The sequence below is a fragment of the Pteropus medius genome, unplaced genomic scaffold (genome assembly GCF_902729225.1).
Source record: "Pteropus medius unplaced genomic scaffold, Ma_sr-lr_union100, whole genome shotgun sequence".
Classification (NCBI taxonomy): domain Eukaryota; kingdom Metazoa; phylum Chordata; class Mammalia; order Chiroptera; family Pteropodidae; genus Pteropus; species Pteropus medius.
In genome coordinates this window covers 120,402-147,035 of record NW_024349564.1, presented here as the reverse complement: position 1 = coordinate 147,035, position 26,634 = coordinate 120,402, and the positions used below count along the sequence as shown (strand labels likewise).

The 26,634-nt window shown below is 35.4% G+C and overlaps 2 pseudogenes; both read left to right on the top strand.

The window, feature by feature from the left end:
- Positions 1 to 35: 35 nt before the first annotated feature.
- On the top strand, positions 36 to 1,424 carry LOC120618859 (vomeronasal type-1 receptor 2-like; annotated as a pseudogene).
- Positions 1,425 to 2,230: 806 nt separating this feature from the next.
- Positions 2,231 to 26,408, top strand: LOC120618858 (zinc finger protein 420-like; annotated as a pseudogene).
- The last annotated feature ends 226 nt before the right edge of the window (positions 26,409 to 26,634 follow it).

The following is a 26,634-nucleotide window of genomic DNA, read 5'->3' as shown; positions in this document are numbered from 1 at the left end:
AGTCACTTTGTAAATGGAAAATTTTTTAGTGCATTGGCATTTTATTAAGACCGTCAAATGTTCATTCACAAGTGATATTAGTCAACAGACTAAATAATCAAAAATTATTAGCACATTAAACATAAAATACAAGTTTTAAATATGACCGTGTATATTTGGATTATTTAAAAAACATAAAAGATATGAAGAAATAGCACAATGGAAAACACCAGTGTCATTGCAACCAAGCTACTCAGGTTATACTCTGACATTTAGTTGAGTTCTTTAACTTCTTGTCAGCTGAATTCTTTTTGTCTGTAAAAGGAGAATATTGTTAGGTCTTCACTCAAAGAGTTGTAAATACTAAATATGTTAAAAATAAAGCATTAAAAATAGTGACCCATACATTATAAGTGCCGTATCAGACTTTCAAACTCTCAACAAAAGAAAATATATATTAGAAATAAACTCTCAGAGGGAAAGTGATATTTAGTGGAAAATTTTGGATTTAATTCCCCCTGAAAATGGTAGTCCATACTCATGTCTCCATGCAAAATCCTCTGTTTAAAGAATGAATACAAGCCCTGGAAAGTAACCAAATGGCCTCCATGGATTTGAAAATTAGAATGATCTTCCTGGTCCAGATTGGAATCCTGGGAAATTTCTCACTCTTATATCTTTTACTTCAGTGGAGGTAGATCAAGATCTGCAGATCTGATTTTCAGGCACCTGACTGTAGCCAACTCCTTGGTCATTTCTCTTTCTCTAGAGGAATTCGAGACAATGGCAGTTTTTGGATTGAAACATTTTCTCGGCGATTTTGGATGCAAAGTTTTTTTCTACATTCACAGAGTGGCCAGGGTGTGTCCTTTGTTCCACCTGCCTCTTGAGTGTCTTCCAGGCCATGACAATTAGCCCCAGAAACTCCAGGTGGGCAAAGCTTAAAGGAAAAGCCCCATAGTACATTGGCTCCTCCAATATCCTGTACTGGATTCTCCACATGCTAGTAAAAAACATTGCACCTATGTATGTGACTGAAAAATGGAGTAACAAAAACATTGGTACAAGTATAGATTTTAAGTACTGTTCAACTACACTTCATGACAAAAGTGCAGAGTTACTATATGCAGTATTCATATCTACCCCTGATGTTTGTGTTTGGGACTCATGCTATGGGCTAGCAGCTCCATGGTTTTCATCTTGTACAGATATAAACAAAGAGTCTATCATATTCATAAGAACAATATCTCACCTAAACTTCTCCCTGAGACCAGGGTTACCCAAACCATCCTTGTCCTCGTGAGCACTTTTGTACCTTTTTATACCCCTTGCCCATCATTTACATTTATTTTTCTCTTTTTGGTAAGAGCTCCAGGTGGTTAGTGAATGCCTCTGTCTTAATGTGTGTTTCCCAACTGCAGCCCCGTTATTCTCTTGATTTATAACCCCTGTGTATTCAGGCTCTTCTGTACATGCGCTGGAAGAAATATGTAATGACCTCATCTTATCAGAAAAATATAAATTCTGTGTTTTTCACCATGTTCAGTCACTGATATACTTATCCCCAACAGAATCTTAAACACAATTATAAGCAGATAGAGTTGTGAAAAAAAGAGAATGCTCTAGTAATTAATAGTAAATAATAATAGCCACAGTAAATGAAATCTTGTATAATTATTATATAAGTAGCTATATAATTTTACATTATTAACAGTTGCAGTAGAGAAGAGCTGAGTCCAATCAGTGTTTAAAAAAAAAAAAAAGTCCTGCACTAACGTAAACATATTGGAAATGTCTTTGACATTGTATATTTTTTATTGAGATATTATTTTTCCCAGTATTTAACTGGGCATGAGATTTTGAGGACAGTTATAAACACAATTAGCTTTGTTCTGGTCCTTCATGAAACTGGAGTAGGGGACAGTGTCCACGAATTATAATGCAAGTTGCCTGGGGGGAACCTTAGGTTTTTTAGGTACAAGTATAGATTTTGGATGCAAAGTTTTTTTCTACATTAGAGTTGTGAAAAAAAGAGAATGCTCTAGTAATTTAGGTTTTAATTTTAGGGAAATTTAGGTTTTAATTTTATAGGCATATACAGGCCAAATTGTTAATATTAGACCTTTCATCCTAAAAGATATGATGATCACTCAAAATATGAAAATGCTCATGGAGATTGGCATATTAAAATATTTCCAGGTAAACTGCAGGAGACAAAGGAAAACATAGATGTGTGTGAGGAGAAAGAAGGATGGCTGTAGTCATGCTTCCTCTTGACACCCAGCTTCCTGGTGAAAGTGACTCAGCACTTCTCCCCTTATGTAACTATGTGTCCAGTAGGCAGATGCGGGCTTCTGTAACTTAGCAGTGTGCCGCTATTGTTTAACCTGTGTATATAAAGATGCCGCTGTCCTGAGAGGTGGGCTATGCCCTTGCGGGAATAAAGAGCTATGCCGCAGTTGCCTGTAGCTCCCCACATTTTCTTCCAACTGCCTGAGTCTAGCACCCTTTACCTCAGAACCTCAAATCTACAGCAACACAATGTATTGGCTGATATTTTAAAGGTGTAGGTGGGAAGCAAACATTAAATAGACATTTCATTTGTGGTATCAAATTGAATGGATTTTGGTGACCCTTAGAAGACAAACTTTCTGTGTTCAGTCTTGATGCCAGTTGGATCTGTTAACAAGAAACAGGTTTAAAGTAGTCTCATTCATTTCCAATTCTAAGAAGCAGTTTTATGGAGGAGGATTTCATCAAGCTTGGAGCAGTAAAGTAGTAGCAATCTGGGGACAAAAGACATAAATCTATTGTTAAATGAGTTTTATTGCTTTTGAAGTCACCAAGGGATATATTAACTCAAATGTATTCAATAATTCAATGTAACTCTCTATAATTAAAAACAGTTGGAATTTTTATGTAAATATTTTTGGAATAAATTTAGACTCACAGCAAAGAGGCAAAGATAATACAGAGAGTTTTCATATAATCTTTACCCATTTTCCCTGATGGTCACATCTCAATCATCATGATACATTTAACAAAACTAAGAAACTAACATTGGCACATTACTATAAACTAAACCTTGAACTTTATTCACGTATTCCAAGTTTTAACACTGTCCTTTTCTCTTCCAGAATACATTCCAGAATACATTATTTTTAGTCATCTCGTCCACCCAGTTTCTTCTATTTTGTGTCAGTTTCTCAGTCTTTCCTAGATTTTCCTGACCTTGGCAGGTTCGAAGAGGACTGGTCAAGTACTTTTTAGAATATCTCTAAATTTGGGTTTGTCTGATTTTTTTTTTTATACGTGTTTGTAAGAATATCTCATTTCAACATGTCATGTCATATCAGGGAATTCATGCAAGTTAACCTTGATCAGTTAGTTGAGATAGTGTTTTCCGGGTATAAAGTTACCATGTGTTCATCTCCATCTTCTATTACTTGGACGAGAGTCACCAAGTCCAGTCAAAACATGAAGGAGTGAGGACAGTTGAATTAATTTTCTTTTGTTAACTTATTAAGGTATAGACTTAGTTTTTTTTCATTTAGCACTGTTTTAGCATAATTAAAATATAAAAATGCTATACATTTTACACAGCATACAGCATTATCTGGCATATAGATTTGGCTATGAAATGTTTTATTAATGCGAATAAAAATTATACACTATATATATATAAATATATATTTGTTAATCAGGTGTTCATATTATTTAACTATGTCTTTACATTTCTGTGAAATACTCATAGTGAAATAAGCCATTAGAATGTAGTATCTCGGTCCCTCTCTCTTCCTCTGAGAGGAGACTATGCTCTGCCTGTGGAGTGTTACCCCTTTTCTAATAAACTTTTCTTTTGATTCTAAAAAAGAAAAAAGAATGTAGTATCTCATTTTAGTTAATAAAATCAGTTTCTTTTACAGTAGCCATAAATATTATTTAAGGTGTTTAATATATAGGTATTTTGTGTAGTTTTATTACATTTCATATCTCTATTAGAATTTACATTTTATAAATATATAATACTCTTCTATAATATATTTATGGATTATTAAACTTCATTTTTTTTACCTTATACAAAGAACATTTTTAATGTACTGAATTCTGTGTTGTATGGGTATGTATGTGTGTATATATGTCCGTACATTTGTACATATGTTGTGAGTGTGCATATTTATGTGAATGTGTATATTTCTGTGTGCATATTTTAATATAATTCTTCCTGATGATTATTAGAATGTGTTCCAAGCAGTAATAAAGTCTGATTTTTATGATCTTTAAGACTATAATTCATAAATTAATCTGCAATTCAATCTGCTCTACAGAAATCATAGAGAAATGTGCATGATTAATATAGTTATTTCACAAAAATTCTGTGCATGTGATAATGCATTCAATGGAGCTAATTGAATCATTCATCTCTGTGTACATAAGGTGACTGGTAATTGCTGAAAAGTATTATTTTTCTCTTATTGGATTTGATATGTTTAATGGAGATGATAATTAGGTCTCTCCTGAGAATAACTGTAATCTGTTTTTCAAGGTCGGACAATTTTCCTTTCTGAAGTTAGGGAAGGAGATATTCAGAAAAATTAGCATTCCACTTGAGGGGTTTTGTCAGGAAAAAAATTAAGGACTTCAGAATTTTTCAAGCTCAAATATATCATGATATCTGTCTGGTTAAAAAAAACTCTAATGTCATTTTTAGGCTCCTTCTTCTGTTTCTCCCATTTCAATTTATTCAATACAAAAATTAATGCCTTGAATTTTCCTCTTTCATTATTGTCTTGTATTTCGTTATCATTCCCAAAACGCTGATTATTTTCAGTTAAATTTTCTAAAAAACGTAATTGTATATTTTCTAGTGATGATTAATTCTACCATAAAATATTTTATTTCTTATTTAAATCTCATATACCATAGCTTAGAGCAAAACCAATGTTATATATAATTTCTGTGGTTGGTCTCACTGGCAAAAATTAGGTATAGAGTTGTCTATGTTGCTATCCAAATATTGGCCCATATTTAGCAAACCCAGTCTGGTTATGGAAATTTATTCAGAGCATCTACATTTTATTAAGGCCCTTGAATACGCAAGTGATATATGTCTGTATAATAAAACAAAAATGAAAATGATAAATCAGCACACTTATGAATTAATCAAATTTATAATTATTAATAAATATGTTTAATAATTATATATTTATATACATGCATAATTATATTTATATTTTATTCATAATTATATATATATATGTAATATTTATATACATACAGACAGACATATGGATTGTTTAAAAAGCACAGCCAGGTAGCTTTGAGAGTATAGCACAATGGTAACACCATTGCAGACAGGTCTTACAGATTCCAGTCTCAACTCTACCAATATTTAGATATATTATTAACATTCTTTTGGCTAAATTATCCTTGTCTGTAAAAGGAGAATTATTATTTCCTAAAGCACAGAGTTCTGAATATTAAATAAGTCGGAATATGTAAAGCACTGATAACGGTGGTCAATACATTGTGTTATGTAAAGGAATACATCAAACTTTGGAAATATCTTTATATATACATTTGTATGTATGTATATGTGAGTAACATTGTATGTTTTTATAACATCTTTTTTATTACTTACCGTTATTTTTCTTTTTATTTATAAGACCACTTGGTGGCTGGTCAGCACCTCTGCCTGAATCAATGCATATTTCCCAACTCTCATCCCCTTTATTTTCTTCAGTTGTGACTCCTGTGATTTCAGGCTCTTGTCTCTGTAACCTGGGAGAAAGAAACAATCTACTTACCTCATTAGAAAAATTTAAATTTTTACCATGTCTCTCATTATTATATACATACCTCAAAGAATCTTCTGCACAAATACAAGGCAGTCTCATTGCAGATAGAATCACAGACTGAGAATTTGTTCTAATATGAGTCATTTATAATGGCCATACTAAGTGAACTCTTCTGTAATTATTATAATTCTTTTTTACTTATGGCCACAGTAGAGAAAGTCAGAGTCCAAATGGTTTGTCCTGAAATCTTGAGGAGATATTGGAAATGTCTTTGAGTTTACCTTTTAATATGAGATATTATATTTTTCCAAGATTTACTTGGATGTAGGATTTTGAGATAAGTTCCATACAAACGGTTAGCATGTGTGATGGACCTTTAAGAAACTGGGATGGGAAACATTGACCCTCAGTTATAATGCAAGTGGTGTGGGGCGAAGCTGGATGGAAAATTAGATTTTAGTTAATTTAGGCATAGGAGGCGAAGTTGTCCATGTTGTATCTTGCATCCTAAGAGCAAAAGTGATCTCATGGTATATGACAATACTCATGGAGAAAGATGAGCATATTACAAATATTTCCACTTAAAAATTGGAATAATGAACTGCAGGGGACGAAAGAATGCAGGCAGAGAGAGGAGAAGATGGCAGACTAGGTAAAAGCAGGGTTTGTTTCCTCCCAGGTCCACACTGAAATTATAAACAAATTATAAAATAATCAACGTGGAGAATCACCTGAAGTCCAGCTGATCTTAATACCTATATCTGATAACATAAAGGAGACACATGGAAGCCAATCCAGCATAGGCAACAACCATCTATGGATCGCTTTGTAGTTCTCATCGGATAGCCCTGAGCAATCAAAAGCAGCAGCTGACCTTGGCCTATGGGGGAGCCAATGCATCTGGAGGCTGGCACTAGACAGAGCAACTTTTGACTAGTCCCATCAGTGATACACACAAAGGGTGGTTGCAACAAGTACACAAGCCTGCTAGGGAAAATCCCACTCAGTGGGGTCAGCCCCCACACAACAACTCTAACCCTGTGGGTGCAGCCAATTCCCACAATTAGCCTGAACGTTAATCCCATCTGCTGATCTACTAACAACAATAAAGGCTTGGTGACAACAGAAGATCACACATAACCCACACAAAAATCACATCCAGAGCCCCTGGCATAAGGAATCAGGGAGAGTGCACCACTGGGCCACACAGGACACCTTCCACATTAGGCCATCTTGGCCAAGTCTGTGAGATGAAACAAACCACATAGAAACAAACCACAGAGGGGCTAATAAAATGAGAAAACAAACATGTCGCAAATGAAACAACAGGAGAAAATTCTAGAAAATATGCTAAATGAAATGGAGGCAAGCTATCTACCAGAGACAGAGTTCAAAATAATGGTTATAAGGATGCTCAATGAACTTATGAGGAGAATGGATGAGCACAATGAGAACCTCAACAGCATAAAAAAGGACATAGAACCCACAAAAAAGAACTAGACAGAAATGAGGAATACAGTAACTGAAATGAAAAATACACTAGAAGGATTCAACAGTAGACTGGATGAAGCAGAAGATCGAATCAGCTAATTGAAAGACAAGGTAACAGAATACACCCAATCAGAACAACAACAACAAGAAATATTTTTTAAAAATGAGGATACTTTAAGAGACCTCTGGGACAATATGAAGCATAAAAATATCTGGATCATAGGAGTACCTGAAGAGGAAGAGACAGAGCAAGGGATTGAGACTCTATTTGAAGAAATAATGACAGATAACTTCCCTAACCTGGCAAAAGAATTAAACATAGAAGTTCAGTAAGCACAAACAGTCCCAAACAAGAGGAATTCAAACAGACCTACACCAAGACACATCATAATTAAAATGTCAAAGGTCAAAGACAAGAAAAAAGAAGCTAGTTACTTACAAGGGTACCCCCATAAGAATATCTGCTGACTTTTCAATGGAAACTTTGCAGGCTAAAAGGCCCCCATTACCTTGATTCCAAAACCAAAGACATTACAAAAAAATAAAACTACAGGCTGATATCTCTTATGAAAATTGATGCAGAAATCCTCAACAAAATATTAGCAAACCGAATTCAGCAATACATTAAAAATACCATACACCATGATCAAGTTGGATTTATTCCTGGGATGCAAGTTTGGTACAATATCCTCAAATCAATTAATGTGATACACCACATTAACAAATCGAAAGATAAAAACCATATGATCATATCAGTAGGTGCAGAAAAAGCATTTGACAAAATCCAGCACTTATTTATGATAAAAACTCTCAGCAAAGTGGGAATAGAGGGAATATACCTCAACACAATAAAGGCCATACATGACAAACCTACAGCTTACATCATACTCAATGGGGAAAGGCTAAAAGCATTTTCCTTAAGATCAGGAACAAGACAAGGATGCCTACTTACACCACTCCTCTTCAAAATTGTTTTGGAAGTCTTAGCCACAGCAATAAGACAAAAAAGAGAAATAAATGGTATCCGAATTGGAAAGAAAGAAGTAAAACTCTTGTTATTTGCAAATGACATGATAACATATAGAGAGAACCCTAAAAGACTCCACGAAAAATTTGTTAGAATTGATCAATGAATTCAGTAAAATACCTGGTTACAAAATAAATATTCAGAAGTCATTGGCATTTTTATAGACCAATGATAAACTTTCAGAAAGAGAAACTAAGAAAACAATCCCATTTACAACTGCATCGAAAACTATAAAATACCTGGGAATCAAATTAACCAAGAAGGTAAAAGACCTGTTTTTAGAAAATTATGTCATTGAAAAAAGATATTGAAGAAGATACAAATAAATAGAAGCATATACTGTGTTCACGGATAGGAAGAATCAACATCGTTAAAATGGCCATACTACCCAAAGCAATCTATAAATTCGGTGCAATCCCTGTCAAAAATACCAGTGGCATTTTTCAGAGAGCTAGAACAAATAATCCTAAAATTTATGTGGAGCCATAAAAAACCCCTAACAGCCATGGAAATCTTGAGAAAGAAGAACAAAGTTGGAGGTATCACACTACCTGATATCAAACTATACTACAAGGCTGCAGTAATCAAAACAGCATGGTACAGATACATTGATCAGTGGAACAGAATAGAGACCTCAGAAATAAATCCATGCCTATATGACAAAGGAGGTAAGAATATACAATGGAGTAAAGACAGTTTCTTCAATAAATGGTTTGGGAAAATTGGACACATACATGCTGGACCACCTTCTTACACCGTATACAAGAATAGACTCAAAATGGATTAAAGACTTAAATGTAAGACCCCAAACCATAAAACTTCTAAAAGAAAACACAGGCAGTAAACTCTCTGATATTACAGGAATTTCTTTTCAGCTGTATCTCCTTGGGCAAGGAAACAAAAGAAAAAACAAACAAATGGGACTCCATCAAACTAAAATATTTTTGTACAGCAAAGGAAACCAACAAAACAAAAAGACAACCGGCTGTTTGGGAGAAGATATTCACTAATGATACATCTGATAAGGGGTTAATATCCAAAATATATAAAGAACTTATACAACTCAACAACAGAAAAACAAACAATCCAATTAAAAAATGGGCAGGAGACCCAAACAGATACTTTTCCAAAGAGGAAATACAGATGACTAATAGACATGAAGAGATGCTCAAAGTCACTAACCATCAGAGAAATGCAAATTAAAACCACAATGAGATATCACCTCACACTTGTCAGAACAGCTATCATCAATAAATCAAAAAACAACAAATGTTGGTGAGGATGTGGAGAAAAGGGAACCCTCATACTTTGTAGGTATAATTGCAAATTGGTACAGCTGCAGATCTAGGAGTTGCACAAAGTTATAAAAGAGTAAATACACTTATGCATTGTGAAGTGATTACCACCATAAAGCTAATTATCATATTCATCAGTTCACATAGCTACATTTTTTTTTGTAGTGAGAATATTTAAGATGTTCTCTTAAATTTCAAAGATACAATCCACTATTATTAACTCTAGTAACCATGCTGTACAGTGGATCTGCAGAATTTAGTCATCCTGCATAAGTGAACCTTTTTACCATTTGACCAACATCTTCCCATTTCCCTCACTCTCAGCCCCGGGCAATAAACACTATAATCTTCACTTTTATAAGTACAACTCTTGAATGCATATGCCATTTTGCATGTAGATTGTTTTGAGCTAAAGGCAATTAGGACCCATCAGTCTCTGGAAGAGTTTTGTTTATCTCTCCCATAACTGCCTAAAAGAATTCAGATAGAAGGCCTGTCCCAGTGATATGGGAAGAGACATGAGAACTATATAAACTGACTAAATGTTAAACCAGATCCTACAACCATGCTGCTGACAAACCACAGGAAACTTTCAGAACAAAGGAAGATTCCTACTGGGATTACTAACAATTTACCCACACTATGAAAGGAAAATACAGTCTTTAAGTCATATTCTACACAAATAAACCCAACTATTCATTCTCTATCGCCAAACCATGGGGAATCTATAGAACAAAAATTGCTAGCATGCTTGTAAGGCTGCATACCCATATCTTTCACACTGTATGCCCATACCATCAAAGGAAAACAGGTAAACAAAGTCTTTATATTATAACTCGTAGAAACTAAGAATGACTGTAAACTGAGTTCCACACAAGTTTGTCTCTCTCATTCTCTGTCTCTGAGAGGAGACCACTCTCTATGGAGCGTTATTCCTTCTCTAGTATACTTTTGTCTCTAACTCTTGCGTGCACTTGAATTCTTTCCTATGTGCTCTCTTGGTACAGGACTTGAATCTCCCCACAGGGGGAGATTCATCCTGTCTTGCATCACCAGGAAGAGAGTTAATATTAGAGATTTTTATTTTTATATATTTTTTTAATATCAGAAAGACATTTGCATGGCCTGGCACACATTCGTTTACCAAACATTTGTTCTACCATCTTCATGTGAATTGTCTTCCTCCCCTTTGAAGTGCTAGATCCTTACCTCCTTCTCCTTAGCCCAGGATGGTATTTAAGGCTCAGTTGCCTGTCTTTGAGTCTTATATTTTGGGGTTCTCATATGGACAAAATTAAATTACTTTTCTTCTGTAAATCTGTTTCATGTCAATTTAATTATTAGACCAGCCAAAAAACCTAGAAGTGAAGACAGGAAAAGTTTTCTTCCCCTACAGAGTCATCCTCATCACCAGAAAAACTGTAATGAAACCACTTTATGTTTTATAGTGAGAAACCACTTAATATTTTCTAGAATGGTTAAAATTACCAAAAACAAACAAAAATTACAACAAAACAAAACCTGGTAAGACCAAATTTCAGTGAGAGTGTAACAGAGTAAATGCTCTCAGGCCCTAGCGCTCCCTCTCTCTCTTCCTTCTTGTCTTTCTCCCTCTCTCTCTCTCATTGGAGCTAATAGTTCCTGCTACAGATATGCTAATTAACTGCAGGAATTCTGCTTGAGGCTTGAGTATTTTGCAAAAACAGTGCCTTGTCAGAAGGTGCCTCTCCTAAAAAGGTGGGTGACTATATACAAAACAAAGGCTGTTTATCAAAGATTTACTGGAGCCTCAAGACCAGACTCACACATCTGTGGAGGTAAACAGACTAACCCAGAATTAAGAGATTTAGAGATTTCCGGCTCTTCCTTGGATCCCTGTTGGGGACTAGCTGCCTAAAGTCCTCACCCAACCCCATCTCCTGCCCCTCTTCCCTTCCCTTGACATAAAAAAGGCCTGAATTTGGGGCTCTCTTAAGATGAATTTGCAGAAGAGTTAAAGTTCCCTATCTTCTTGAGCTGGTGCCTTCTTCATCAACTTTCCTTATTTCAGACTCTGACGGTTTGAATATTAGATATTAGAACAATCAGGCACACAAACCTCGAATCTGTAACAAGGATGTTGAGGCTTTAGAATTCTCATATATTGCTGATAGGAGTGTAAAGAGTATATTCACTTTGGACAGCTGTTTGGCAGTTATAAAATTAAACATTTATCCCAGGCCCCAACAGACAACCTAATGCAAGGAACTCCTTTGCTTTTAGGACTTAGACCGGCTTTTTACCTTGTACATGTTGCCTCTGGCCCCAGGGTGGGCAGCAAAGGAGTGAAGTGCTCTCGGACCCAAGGGCCTATGCCGCAGTCGGCCTGTCTAGCAACCACAATAACCAACGTGAAGTTGCAAGGGACCCCAAGGCCCCTCTAATTTTTCTTTCCCTCAAGCTTCAGTTCACAGGCTTGGGAAAAGATACCAAGAAAAGCAAACATGCAGTTAATTAACTACATCCTGGGACTTTGCTTTAGATAACATCAAAGAATACCCAAGTTTCTTGTCAGTCTGCACAGCTGTTTACAAACATCAGCTGCCCTGCCCTTTACAACTCATTAAAAGCTCAAAACCCTTACCCTGCAGGGCCAGCGTTACTCTTAATGTTTGGTCTGTTTCCTGGCTTGGAAAGTGAATAAACCTTTTACTTCCTGACTTTGTGAATTCTTTCACACCCAGTGGTATTGGCACCCTAACAGCTCCCCTCTGTGTCTGCCACTGACCACTAAATGGTGGCTTTGGGAGTAGGAGGGGGATCATCCCCTGTCACACCCAGTTCAGATTGTGTCCAAGCAAAAGCTCTCATGGCCAACCATTGTGACTACCAAGGGACACGCCTCCCTGGGGCTGAGATGGAGGAGAGTCCAGGGAGGGACCCCAACATGGATCTCTGGTGACCAGGTTCTTGTCTAATGCCATAAGAATTCAAGTGATGAGGGATAGGGCAGATTTCCCTGAGTTGGGGGAGACCCAGTCCTACACAGAGAAGAACAGGGTCTTTTGGTGGAGTGTGTAGAAAGAATTCAACACACACGCCAGAGTTAGAGGCAAAAAAGAAAGTTTATTAGAAAAGGGGTAACATTCCACAGGCAAAGTGTGGTCTCCTCTCAGATGCAGAGAGTGAGAGAGCCTAAGAAAGATAAGGACAGTGAGAGAGACAGAATAAACAGTACCAAGAGAAAGACACAGAGAAAAGACAGAGTAAAGGCAGTGAGAGGGACCCAGAGAAAGAGACTGAAAGGGACTCCAAGTGTTTGAGGAATTCAGTTTATATATCATTCTTTAGTTCCTGCGAGTTACAATTTAAAAGACTTTCTTTGATATGGACATATAGTGAGGAAGAGGAAGAGAACGTAGCATGAAAAGGGTAAGGACATGTAGCATGAAAGAGGCCTGATGGCAGTTCCCAGCCTTTATTCCATAGGTTCCCGATGGTTTTAGCCATAGAGAATGAACAATTTTGTGTAGGGTAGCCATTTAAGGACTCTGTTTTTCCTGTTTCCCCTTCACAGGTGTGGGAAATGGGTTGTTAGTAATGCTAGCGGAAATCTTCCTTTGTTCTGCAGGTGTCCCCTTGGCCTGGCTGCAGGGCTGATCAGCATATAGCAGTCTCTGAATATAGCTTGTTTTAACATTTTAATTCTCTTGCCTCCTTCCCCATTATTCCCAAAGAGATTTTATTCTGTTATTCGTAAGGGGATGTTGAGGGACATAAGACTATCTTCTGTAACTTTTTCAAAACTGAGATAGGGCTGTAGTCCCTGCTTACCAGGAATAAAATTGTTTAGAAGCCTATTCTAAGGGCCCTGCAGACAGAGAATGTGAGGTTGTTCCAGCATTTGGGAGTAGCAGGAAGCCTTGCAGCCTAGAAGATATAAAGTTAACAAAAAGATTGAAAAGACAAAAGTCAAAATTAATAGTAGAGGTAATTAACAATGAAGTTACTTTTCCATGGCAGTTTGTTAATTTAAAGTAAAGAGATAACGTGAAAGGAAATTGAATCATTTTGAAGAGAGAGTAGTGGCATAGACACTGGGCTAAAAGAATAATTATTCAAGTGATGTCAAAAACATGACAGAGTGAGAGATGTCCCAAATCTCTCCCCTTGAAATAACAAGCTGAAGATCTAAAACTCAACAAAAAACATCCAAACTGCACATCAGCACATCTGAGTATGGATTCTACCACAGGTCAGAAAGCCGAGTCAGGTGGTACGCTGGGAAAAAAAGAAGCTGCCTCTTGCAGCCACGGGAATACCCTGCAGGAAGAGGGAGAAGGGAGAAGGTGCAGCGAGTTCCTTGCACAGCTCTGCCTGGGAGAGAAGTGAGCTCCACGCAGCCTGTGGCAGTGCTCAGGCATCAAGGCAGAAGGGAGAGAAGTGGGAATGGCAGAGAAGCGAGGACAGCAGAGAAACAGAATTGATTATTACCAGCTGTGGTTGCAAAATGCGAAGCTGGGCAGCAGCCCCCATTCCCCAACCCAAGGGCCCCTCTCCCCATATCCTCAAGACCGAACAAAGCGGAGCCCCAGGGATATCTGAGCAAACACTACCAAAACTGTCACTAACACTGACAGAGACTGAGACTGCAGATAGCGAGCGTGATTGAATATCTCTAAGAAAAAAAAAAGGAATGATTAAGACTTTAGATAAAGCAGGGATCCAAAAGGCTTAGACAACACCTACTGGAAACCAGAACAAAAACTCCTTCTTTGCAACAGACTAATGAGTGACCTTTATATAATAAATCTTTCTGGAAAAAAAAAGCAGAACACACATCCACTAATGCCCAGGTGGAGAAATAGTCCATTAAACACCATGAACAACCAAGGCAACAAGGCATCTCAGAAAAAAAAAAGAGAAAAATCTCCAGAAAGTAAGCTTACAGACATAGAAATATGCAACTTAAATGACAAAAACTTCAGGATGGTAGTTCTGAAAAGACTCAGTGAGTTCTGAAATGAGTCATATCAACAATTTCAGGAATTAAAAAAACAACTAGATGAGCAGGATGAGTTCTTTAGCAGGAGATTTCAAGGAGATTGAACCCTCAAAAAGAACAGAATAGAACTTCTGGAGATGAAAAACACTCTGCAAGAACTAAAAAAATGAAATAGCAAGCTTGGGAAATAGTCAACCAAATGGAGGAAAAGATCAGTGACATTGAAGACAGAAATCTAGAAATAAATCAGAAGGAAGAAGAGAGAGACCGAAGAATGAAAAATAATGAAAGAGAAATACAAGAACTAGCTGTTAGCATCAGGATAAGAAACATAAGAATAATGGGCATTACCGAAGGCAAGGAAAAGGAGCAAGGACTAGAAAGCATTTTCAGACAAATAGTTAACGAGAATTTCCCAAATCTAAGGAATGAGCTGGAGCTTGGAATTCAAGAAGTCAACAGAACACTTAATTATCTCAATCAAAAAAAGCCTTCTCCAAGACACATTGTATTAAAACTATCAAAAATCAGCGACACAGACAGAATTCTCAGGGCAGCCAGGGAAAAGAAGGTGGTAACCTAGAAATGAAAGCGCATTAGATTATTGTCAGACATCTCAGCAGAAACCTTACAAGCCAGAAAGGAGTGGGATCAAATATTCAAACTATTAAGTGAAAGAAACTACCAGCCAAGAATATTGTATCCAGCTAAGCTCTCCTTTAGATACAAAGGAGAACTAAAGACCTTTTCAGACATACAAAAATTGAAGGAAATACTGAAAGGATCAGGCCTGCATTGCAAGAAATACTGAAAGGATCAGCTCACCTAAATTAACAACAACAACAACAACAACAACAAAAATACATAATTAGGAGTAAAGTGACTATCAGGCAAATAGCAGCAAAGGAGTGCAAACTTTACTAAGAACAAGGAATTATAACTTAAATAATAAGAACTAAATTGTTATAACATTATAGTAATGAATGTTCAGCATACACAGGGACAACTTGAGATAACAATGACTAAAAAGGAGAGGATCCAAAGATCCAAATTCACAAAAGAGAATGGAGATAAGGCGAGCGCAGGAGAAAATGCATGACTTTATATATACATAACTATCCTTTACATATTCATAATGGTAACCACACGCCAAAGTTTCAGAACTGAAGTATAAAACATGAAACAGGAAGGGCCAGAGAAAAACCCACAAAGGCCAACCAAAATAAAGAACACAGAAACACAAGGTCAAGGAAGCAATGGAAACACCATGCTACCAGAAAGCAAAAGATAAAATGGCTGTAAGAAGACCTCATATTTCAATAATCACCCTAAATGTAAATGGACTGAACTCACCAATAAAAAGTCACAGAGTTGCAGAATGGATCGAAAAACAAAATTCAACCATATGCTGTATCCAGGAGACACATCTTAGCTCCAAAGACAAAGATAGAAGTGAAAGGGTGGAAAATGATATTTCAAGGAAATGGCATTAGGAGAAAAGCGGGAGTAGCGGTACTAATATCAGAAAAATAGACTTCAAAATAAAAAAGGTAAAGAAAGATACTGAGGGACACTTCATAATGATAAAGGGAATCATGTACCAAAAAGATATAACACTTATTAATATCTAATATTAACACTTATTAACATCAGGGAGCCCTGAAATATGTAAAGCAACTACTTACAGAACTAAAGGGAGAAACAGACCACAACGCTATCATACTAGGAGACCTAAATACTCCACTGTGAGATATGGAAAAATCATCCAAACAGAAAATCAGTAAGGAAATAATATTTTTAAATGACACATTGCACCAACTGGACATAATTGACATTTACAGAGCCTTCCACCTCAAAACAGCTGCTTATACATTCTTTTCTAGTGCACATGGAACATTCTCAAGGATTGATCACATACTGGGACACACAGATAGCCTCAACAAATATAAGAGGGTTGAAATCATACCAACCATATTCTCTGATCATAATGCTTTTAGAGATCAACTGCAAAAAGAAAGCAGTAAGAACCACAAATACATGGAGATTAAACAACATGCAACTGAAGAACTGGGTCAGAGAAGAAATAAAAGAGAGATCAAGAGATACATAGAAAGAATGATAATGATAGTACAACATATCAAAACTTTTTGGACATGGCAAAAAGTGGACATAAGTGGACAGTTCATATCATTACGGGTGTATCTCAAAAAAACAAGAATGAACCCAAATAAACAACTTAACACTTCATCTTAAAAAACTAGAAAAAGAAGAACAAATGAAGCCTAAAGTCAGAAGACGGAATAAATAATCAAAATTAGAGCAGAAATAAATGAAATTGAGAACAACAACAACAACAAAACGATAGAAAAATTAAATGCAACACAAAGCTGGTTCTTCGAGAAAATTAATAAAATTGACAAACCTCTGGCTAGACTCACTAAAGAAAAAATAGAAGGGACACAAATAAACAAAATCAGGGATGAAAGAGAGGAAAAGATTACAGACACCACAGAAATACAAAGGATCATACAAGAATACTATAATAAGTATATAACACCAAATTTAATAACCTAGAAGAAATGGATCAGTAGCTAGAAAAATACAACCTTCCTAGACTGAATCAAGAACTGGAAAATTTAAATAGACTGACCAGCAGTATGGAAATAGAAATAATTATCAAAAACCACCAAAAAGTAAAAGTCCAGGACCAGATGGTTTCACCAGTGAATTCTACCAAACATTCAAAGAAGATTTAATACCTAGTCTCCTCAAACTATTCCAAAAAATCACAGAGGAGGCAATACTTCCCAACTCATTTATGAGGCCAATATCACCCTGATACCAAAACCTGGTAAAGATAACACAGAAAAAGAAAACTACAGACAAATATCTCTCATGAACAGATGCAAAAATCCTAAATAAGATACCAGTGAACCAAATACAGCAACATATTAAAAAGATTATACACCACAATCAAGTGGTCTTCATCCCAGGGACACGGGGATGGTTCAACATACGCAAATCAATTAATGTGATACACCACACAAACAAATTAAAAAATAAGAATCGTGATCATATCAATAGAAGCAGAAAAAACCTTCAACTAGATACAGCATTCATTTATGATCAAAACACTGAACAAAATTGGTATAGAAGGAAAATACCTTAACATAATAAATGTCATATATGACAAGCCCTCAGCCAACATTATACTTAATGGTGAAAAGCTAAAAGCCTTTCCTCTAAGATCAGGAACAAGACAAGGCTGTCCACTATTGCTCCTGTTATTCAAAATAACATTGGAGGTCCTAGCGAGTGCAATCAGACAAGAGAAAGATATAAAAGATATCCAAATAGAAAACAAAGAAGTCCAGCTGTCACTATTTGCAGATGACATGATTCTCTATATAGAAAACCCTAAAGACTCCACAAGAACACTACTAGAAACAATAAGCAAATACAGTAAAGTTTCTGGATAGAAATCAATGTTCAAAAACCCATAGCTTTCCTATACTCTAAAAATGAAGTGTCAGAAAAAGAAGTGAGAAAGATAATTCCTTTTGCAATTGCAACAAAAAGAATACAATACTTGGGAATAAATCTAATGAAACATGTGAAGGACTTAAATAATGAAAACTACAAGACCCTATTAAAAGAAATCGAAGAAGGTACAGGAAGTGGAAAGATATTTCATGTTCTTGGATTGGAAGAATCAACATAGTTAAAATGACCATATTACCTAAAGCATTATAAAATTTAATGCAATCCTCATCAAAATCCCATTGGCAGTTTTTAAAGAAATAGAACAAAAAATCATCAGATTTGTATGGAAGTACAAAAGACCCTAAATTGCCAAAGCCACCTGAGAAAAAAGAACGAGGCTGGAGGCATCACTCTGGCCAACTTCAAATTATACTACAAAGCGACAGTAATCAAATTGGCATGAAATTGGCAGAAAAACAGCCACAAAGACCAGTGGAACAGAATCAAGAGTACAGAAGTAAACCCATGTTTATATAGGCAAATAATTTTTGACAATAAAGTAAAAAACATACAATAGAGAAAGGAAAGCCTCTTCAATAAATGGTTCTGGGAAAACTGGAAAGCCACCTGCAAAAGAATGAAACTACACTGTTGTCTATCACCACACACCAAAATTAACTGAAAATGGATTAAGGACCTGAATATAAGACCTGAAACAATAATATGCATAGAAAAAAACATAGAAACAAAACTCAAGGACCTTGAACTTAAAGAGCATTTTATGAAGGTGACTTCAAATGCAAGGGAAGTAAAAGCAAAAATAAATGAATGATACTAGATCAAAACAAAAAGCTTCTGCACAGCAAAAGAAATTGTCAACAAGATAACCATCTGAATGGGAAAATATATTTGCAAGCAATGCTTTTGATAAGGGCCTATTATCCAAAATATATGAAGAACTCATACAACTCAATACCAACAAAAAACCAAATGATCCAATCAAAAATTGAGCAGAGAACCTGAGCAGATGCTTCTCCCAAGAAGACATACAAATGGCCAATAAACATACAAAAAAATGCTCAACATCACTAGCTTTTAGGGAAATGCAAATCAAAACCACAATGAGATACTATCTCACACCTGTTAAAATAGCTATAATCAACAGGACTTGTAATAACAAATGTTGGAGAAGATGCAAAAAAAAATAAATAGATAAAAGGAACCCTCATACACTGCTGGTGGGACTGCAGATTGGTACAGCCACTATGGAAAACAGTATGGAGTTCCTTAAAAAACTAAGAATTGATCTACCATATGATCCAGCAATTCCTCTACTTGATATTTACCCCCAAAACTTCAAAACCCATATCTGAAAAGATAATTGCACACTGATGTTCATAGCAGCATTATTCACAGTAGCCAGGACATAAAAGCAACCGAAGTGTCCTACAACAGACGATTTGATAAGGAAGCTGTGGTACATATATACAATGGAATCTTACTCAGCCATAAGAAGTTTTGAAATACTACCATTTGTGACAACATGGATGGACTTTGAGATAATCATGCTAAGCGAAATAAGCCAGACAGAAAAAGTTGAAAACCACATGAAAAACACTTATATGTGGGATATAAACCTAAAATCAACAAACGAACAGGACAAAGAAGCAGAGACTCATGGACATGGACAATAGACCAGAGGGTAGTGGAGTAGGAGGTAGACGGGGTAAAGAGGTTCAAATATGTAGTGACAAAAAAAACTAACTATGGGCAGTGAATATACAATGCAATGTATATATGTATGCCTTTCTGTTGAATCGTACACCTGAACCTTACTGGATTTTGTTAAAAAAATACAAGAAATAACAAATGTTATTGAGGATGTGGGAAAAAAGGAACCCATGTACACTGTTGGTAGGATGGTACATTGGTGTAGCCACTGTGGAAAATAGTATGAAAGTTCCTAAAAAAAAAAAAAAAAGAATAAAACTACAGTATGACCCAGCAAATCCTCTTCTGGGTATTTACCCCAAAATGTGAAAACACTAATTTGTAAAGATATATGTAACCCTATGTTCACTATAGCATTATTTATATAATGTAAAAACATTAATGTAAACATGTAAAAATTTAAATGTTCATCAACAGATGAAAGGATAAAAAAGATATGGTATATACATGTGTATGTGTATATATACACACACACACATACACACAATGGAATACACACACAATGGATAAAAAAGATATATATATATATATACACACATACATACACACATACACACATACACATACACATACAATGGAATACTACTCAGCCATAAAAATAATGAAACATTGCCATTTGCAGCAACATGGACAGATCTTCAAGGTATTCAACTAAGTGAAATAAGATGGAATAGGACAAAAACCATATGATTTCACTCATATGTGTAATATAAAACAAAAAAGTAACAAATAAACTAACAAAACAAATAGAACTAAACCATTAGATACACACAACAGAATGTTGATTACCAGAGGGGAAGAAGTAGTGGAAGAGAAAATTGGGTAAAGTGTGTCAAATATATGCTAATAGAAGGAAACTAGACTTTGAGTAGGGAACATACAATCCAATATGCAGGTATCAAATTATAATGTACACTTGTAATCTATATAATGTTATTAACCAATGTTAATAACATTATATAGATGGTTTATCCATAGAAGGTCTGAGAAAGCCTCAGAATTCCTAATTCTAGAGGGCTGATGGAAGGTATTTCTCTACCAAAGACAGTTACTAAAAACTGGAGCATGCGACTGCTATCTTAAAAGTGAAGACAGCAGTGCAAAACGTCAGGAACATGAAAGATAAAAGTAGTATAAAAGCACCGAAGGGTTAAAAGAGTCTTCCAGTAACTAATTTCAAAGGCTTGGAAATCTGTGACTTACATGGTAAAGAATTAAAAACAGCTGTTTTAAGGAACCTCAGTGATCTAAAGAAAACATAGGACAATTCAATGAAATAAGAAAAAACAATACATGAACAAAATAAAAATATAACAAAGAGAAATAGTAAAAAAAAAAAGATTATTGAGCTGAGGAACAAAATGAATGTAAAGAAAACTGCAACAGAAATAAGTATAGCTCCTATAACTTGTTAACAAATATGCAGAATGAAAAGGAGATATTAACATTGCAATATAAAATGAGGGGAGTAAAAGGGTGGAGCCTTTATAGGCAAAACAAAGATTAAGTTGCTGTTGGCATAAAATGTCCTGTTTTATCTATGAAATGTTTTATGTAAGCTTCATGGTAACCACAAAATATAAATCTAGAGCAGAATCACAAACAAAAACAAACACAAAGCAAAAACAAACAAACAAACAACAACAACAAAAACAGAGCATACCACTATGGAATAGCACCAATTTACAAAAGTAGGAAGGAACAGAGAAAAAGAAACAATAAAAATACAAAAAAAAAAACCAGTAATTAATAAAATAACATTAGTAAGTGCTTACATACCAAAAAATCACTCTAAATATAAATGGATTTAATTCACCAAAGAAAAACACAGAATGACTAGATGAGTTAAAAAAAAAAAAACCCCAAAAACAAAAACTCACCAAACTGTATGCTACAAGAGACTCATTTCAGCTTTGAAGACACAAATAGGATCAAAGCGTATGGATGGAAGATTATATTCTGGGCAAGTGGAAACCAAAAAATGTGAAAGTAACCATATTTCTATAAGACAAAACAGCCTTCAAATTGGAAACTGTAACAACACACAAGGTAATTGTATAATGATACAAGGGTCAATAAATCAAGAAGACATCACAATCATAAATATATATGCACCCAACATCAGAGCACCTAAATATATTAAGCAAATACTAACAATCTGAAGGGAGATGATATATACATCATTACAGCAATAATAGAAAAATTCAATACCCCACATTCAGCAATGAATAGATCATCCATACATAATAACAAGGAAACACTGGATTTGAGCTATACTTTAGAGCAAATGAACTTAACAGGCATGTATAGAACATTCCATTTAACAACAGCTGAATATAGATTTTTCTGAAGTGCACATGAAACATTCTTTAGGATAGATCATATATAGGACGCAAAACAAATTTCAGCAAATTCAAGAAGCCTGAAATCATACCAACTATTTTTTCTAAACATAATGGTATAAAACTAGAAATCAACAAGAGGAAATCAGGAAAATCTACACATATTCGGAAACTAAATAATACACTTCTGAACAACCAATAGGTCAAGAAAGAAATCAAAAAAAAATTTTAAAATCCCCAAACAGATGAAAATGGAAACACAACATACTAAAGACTATGAGATGCTGCAAAACCAGTTCTGAGAAAGTTTATAGCAATAAATGCATGTCAAGAAATTAAAAAGATCTCAAATAACCTTAACTCTACATTTCAAGGAAAGAGAAAATCAAGAACAAATTAATCCCAATAGTAGAAGGAAGGAAATAATAAAAATCAGACTAGAAATAAATAAAATACAGATGAGAAAAAACAATAGAAAGAATCCACAAAACATAAAATTGACAAACATTTAGCTTGACAAAGGAAAAAAAGTGAGAAGACTCTAAATTAGGAATGAAAGAGGAGACATTACACCTGATACTACAGAAATACACAGGATTATAAGAGACTACTATGAACAATTATATTTCAACACATTAGATAACCTAGAAGAAATGGATAAATTCCTAGAAACATACAACCTACCAAGACTGAATCAGAAAGAAATAAAAAGCTGAACAGTCCAACAATCAGTAAAGACACTAAATCAGTTATTAAAAACCTTCCAATACAGAAAACCCGAGGACCAGATGGCTTCAATGGTGAATTTACCAAACATTTAAAGAATTAATGTCCATCATTTTCAGAGTCTTTCTAAAAATTAAAGAGAAAGGAACACTTCCAAATTCATTCTATGAGGCCAGCATTATCCCGATTTCAAAGTAAGAACACTACAGGAAAACTATAGATTAATATTCCTGATGAATATAGATTCAAAAATTCTCAAATTTGCAACAAAATATTAGTAAATTAAATTCAAGTACACATTAAAGAATTACATGCGATGCAGAGATTCAGATGTCGTAGAAGCTAGATGCTGGGTATGCCTCCTCTTGAGACCACATCAAAATTATAACAAAACTACAGAGCAACCAGTACTCCAAGTTGCCAGAGGTCTGGCTGAACAGAAGCCCTGCAACTAGGTCACCTCAAAACAGAAGAAGGGTTGAAGATGTGGAATAGCCTGATCCCACAACCACATGTGGTGAGCGAGAATCAGGAGGGCTATCTTGGCTGTAGAGCCACCTCCTCAACCTGAGTAGTGAGGGGGCCCAGTCACACACTGGGCTCCCCAGCCCAGGGTTCTAGTGCCAGGAAGAGAGAAGTCCCCACAATCTCTGGCTGTGAAAACCAGCAGAGGTTGTGGCTGAGTGACATGGAGGGCTGTGGGAAGTGAAGACCTTCCTCTAAAGGACCTATGCCCAGCTTTACTTGCTGATGGACTTACTCACTCTGAGCTTCAGTTCTTGAGCAGCTGCTTGAGGGATGCCAGGGACATACAGGGAGGCACTGAGCACTTGGGCTTCAGGATGAGGGCTGGAGGTACAGCTTGCTTCTGGACAGAGATGCAGGCAGAAGCCATTGTTCCTTCCAGCAGACACATGTGCCACCCACCTGGATAACACAGGTCGCTCCACCCAGGACATTCTCCGAGACTCTGCCTCTTCCAACTTGTGGGCCCACTCAAGCTGTTTCCAGTGATTTATTCCATACAAAAGAACCATCTTGGCTCCTGCTGCAAACTTTCATAAAATTTCAATGTAGTTATTAATAATTACTTAGAGATTAATTCACATACCATACAATTCACCCATTTATAGTAGACAGTTTGATGACTTTTAGTCTTGTATCGGCACCACCACAGTCAACTTCAGAATATTTTTATTACTCCAATATGAAACCTAATATCCTGCAGTAGCCATTCTTCATGTTCCTTTAAGCCCCTCACAATCCCAGGCCCAGGCAACTACTAATCTTTCTGTCTCTATGGATTTGCCCATTTTGGACAATTTATGTAAATGGAATCATACAATATGTTGTATTTTGTGACTGGCTTCTTTCACTAAGCATAATGTTTTCAAAGTTTATCCATGTTGTAGCATGTGTCAGTATTTTCTTTTTCCTTTCTTTTTTCTTTTTATTTTTTTGCCAAATATTCCATTATATGAATATACCACATTTTATTTATCCATTTATTAGTTAATGGATGTTTGAGTTGTTTCCACTTTTTGATTATTACAAACAGTGTATACAAGTTTTTATGCAGACATGTTTTCAATTCTTTTGGATATATACCTATGAGTGGGATTCATGGGTTTTGTGGTAGCTCTATGTTGGACATTTCTTTTGGGTATATAACTAAGAGTGAAATCACTAGGTAGTGTGGCAACTCTATGTTAACTTTTTGAGAAAATGCAAAACTTTTCCAAAGCAGCTCTACCATTTTACATTCCCATTAGAAACATAAGAAGCTTTCAATTTCTCCATAGCTTCACCTCTATGTAGTTTTAACTTTCATTTATCTTATGAATAATTTTGAGTATATTTTCATATTGTTAAGAGCGATTTACATTATTTTTCTATCAACTCTCCATTTTCTAGTTCATTTTTATATAGTACTGGTAGTCTCTTCTTTCCAATTTTTAGAAACTTTATATGTTAGGGATATTGTACCTTTGCAAATATTGTTCCCAATTTGTCATTTTACTTAACCTTATTGTGTTTTTGACATGACAATTTTTTTCTTTAATTGTAATGTGGTCATCTTTATCAAGTTATGATTGGGAAAGTATTCCCCATCTCTAGGTTACAGAAGAAGTCACCCAAGTTTTATTGTAGTTATTCGTGTGTTTTTATTTTTGTAAATATGAACGTCTGATCCATCTGGAATTTATCTGGCTATATAATCTGACAAATTAATTCAGTTTTATCTTTTTTTCTATATTTATCTTTATTATGTTTATCACTTTTGTGTATTAAATAGTCCATTTTTTTCCCTACTAATATGAGCTGCCAGCTTTATTGCTAACTAAATTTGTACTTATATTTGCGTCTGTTTCTAGATCTTTCTTTTCTGCTCTATCGTTTCTGTTGACTTCTTATAAGTATAATATTCCAATTGAGACTATGATTTCTACCTTAGAAGTTTTATTTTCAAGGAATATGAAAATTGCATTTATTTTCTTATTATCTTATAGACTTGGGATCCAGGTGTAAGACCAAGAAGCTATCCTCAAAAAGAGAAATTTATGAAATAGAATCATCTCAGTGGGAGATACTCTTACAAGCCATAAGTATGAGTGCAAAAGTGCAAATGAGTGCAAGGTGCTAGGCAAAGCAAAGACCAGTTTGAAAGCAAATTAAGAAATAAAGAGGAATTTTTCAGGCAACTAGTTATTGCTTATTGAGACATTCTTGATTTTAGGCAGACCACATTCCGTACATTCTTGATTTTAGGCAGACCGCATTCCGTACATCTACTGAGAAATGCTATGAATGTAAAGCATGCATAAAATACTGTATCCTTGGCTTTCAACTGACTGAAAATTAGAATATTCTTTCTAATGGAAAGTTTTCTGAATGTAAAGAATGTGGAAAGGCCTTTATTTGAGGCCCATAAGTTACTTACCATCAGAGAGTTCATGTTTCTAAGAAACCCTATGAATGTAAGGAATGTATAAAGGCCTTTAATTGCGCCTCACAACTCACTTATCATCAAAGAATTCATTCATACTGGGGAGAAAGCTTATGAATGTAGAGTGTGGGAAAGCCTTTAGTTGTGGCTTTCATCTTACCCAGCATCAAAGATTTCATATGTGTGAATGTGATGAATGTGGGAAGTCTTTCTTGTCATGGCTTTCAACTTACCAAACATCAGAGAATTCATACTGATGAGAAACCCTATCAATGTAATATATGTGGGAAAGCCTTTATTTCTGGCTCACAGCTTACTCTACATCATAGACTTTTTTCACTTCATACTGGTGAAAAAACCCTATAAATATTAAGATTGTGGGAAGGCCTTCATTTGTAGTTCACATCTTACTCAGCATCAGAGGATTCACACTGGTGAAAAACTCTGAATGTAAGGAATGTGGGAAAGCCTTTGTTCATGGATCACCTCTTACTCAGCATCAGAGGATTCATGCTTGTGAAAAATCTTATGAATGTAAAGAGTGTGGGAAAGCCTTTATTTGTGGCTCACAACTGACTCAGTGTAAGAGAATTCATTCTGGTTAGAAGCTTTACAAATGTAATGAAAGCAGTAAGGAATTTAGATGTCATTCACACCTTATTCAACATAAATTTTATAACAGAGGAAAACTGTACAAAAATAATTTAGTAACTCCTTTACCTGTCTGCACATGCTTTGGAATATCAAAAAATTCAAATTACGAATCTGCAAATTTTTTTTTACTTTAACTTATAACTAACTCACTTTCAGAGAATTTACAGTGAAGAATGC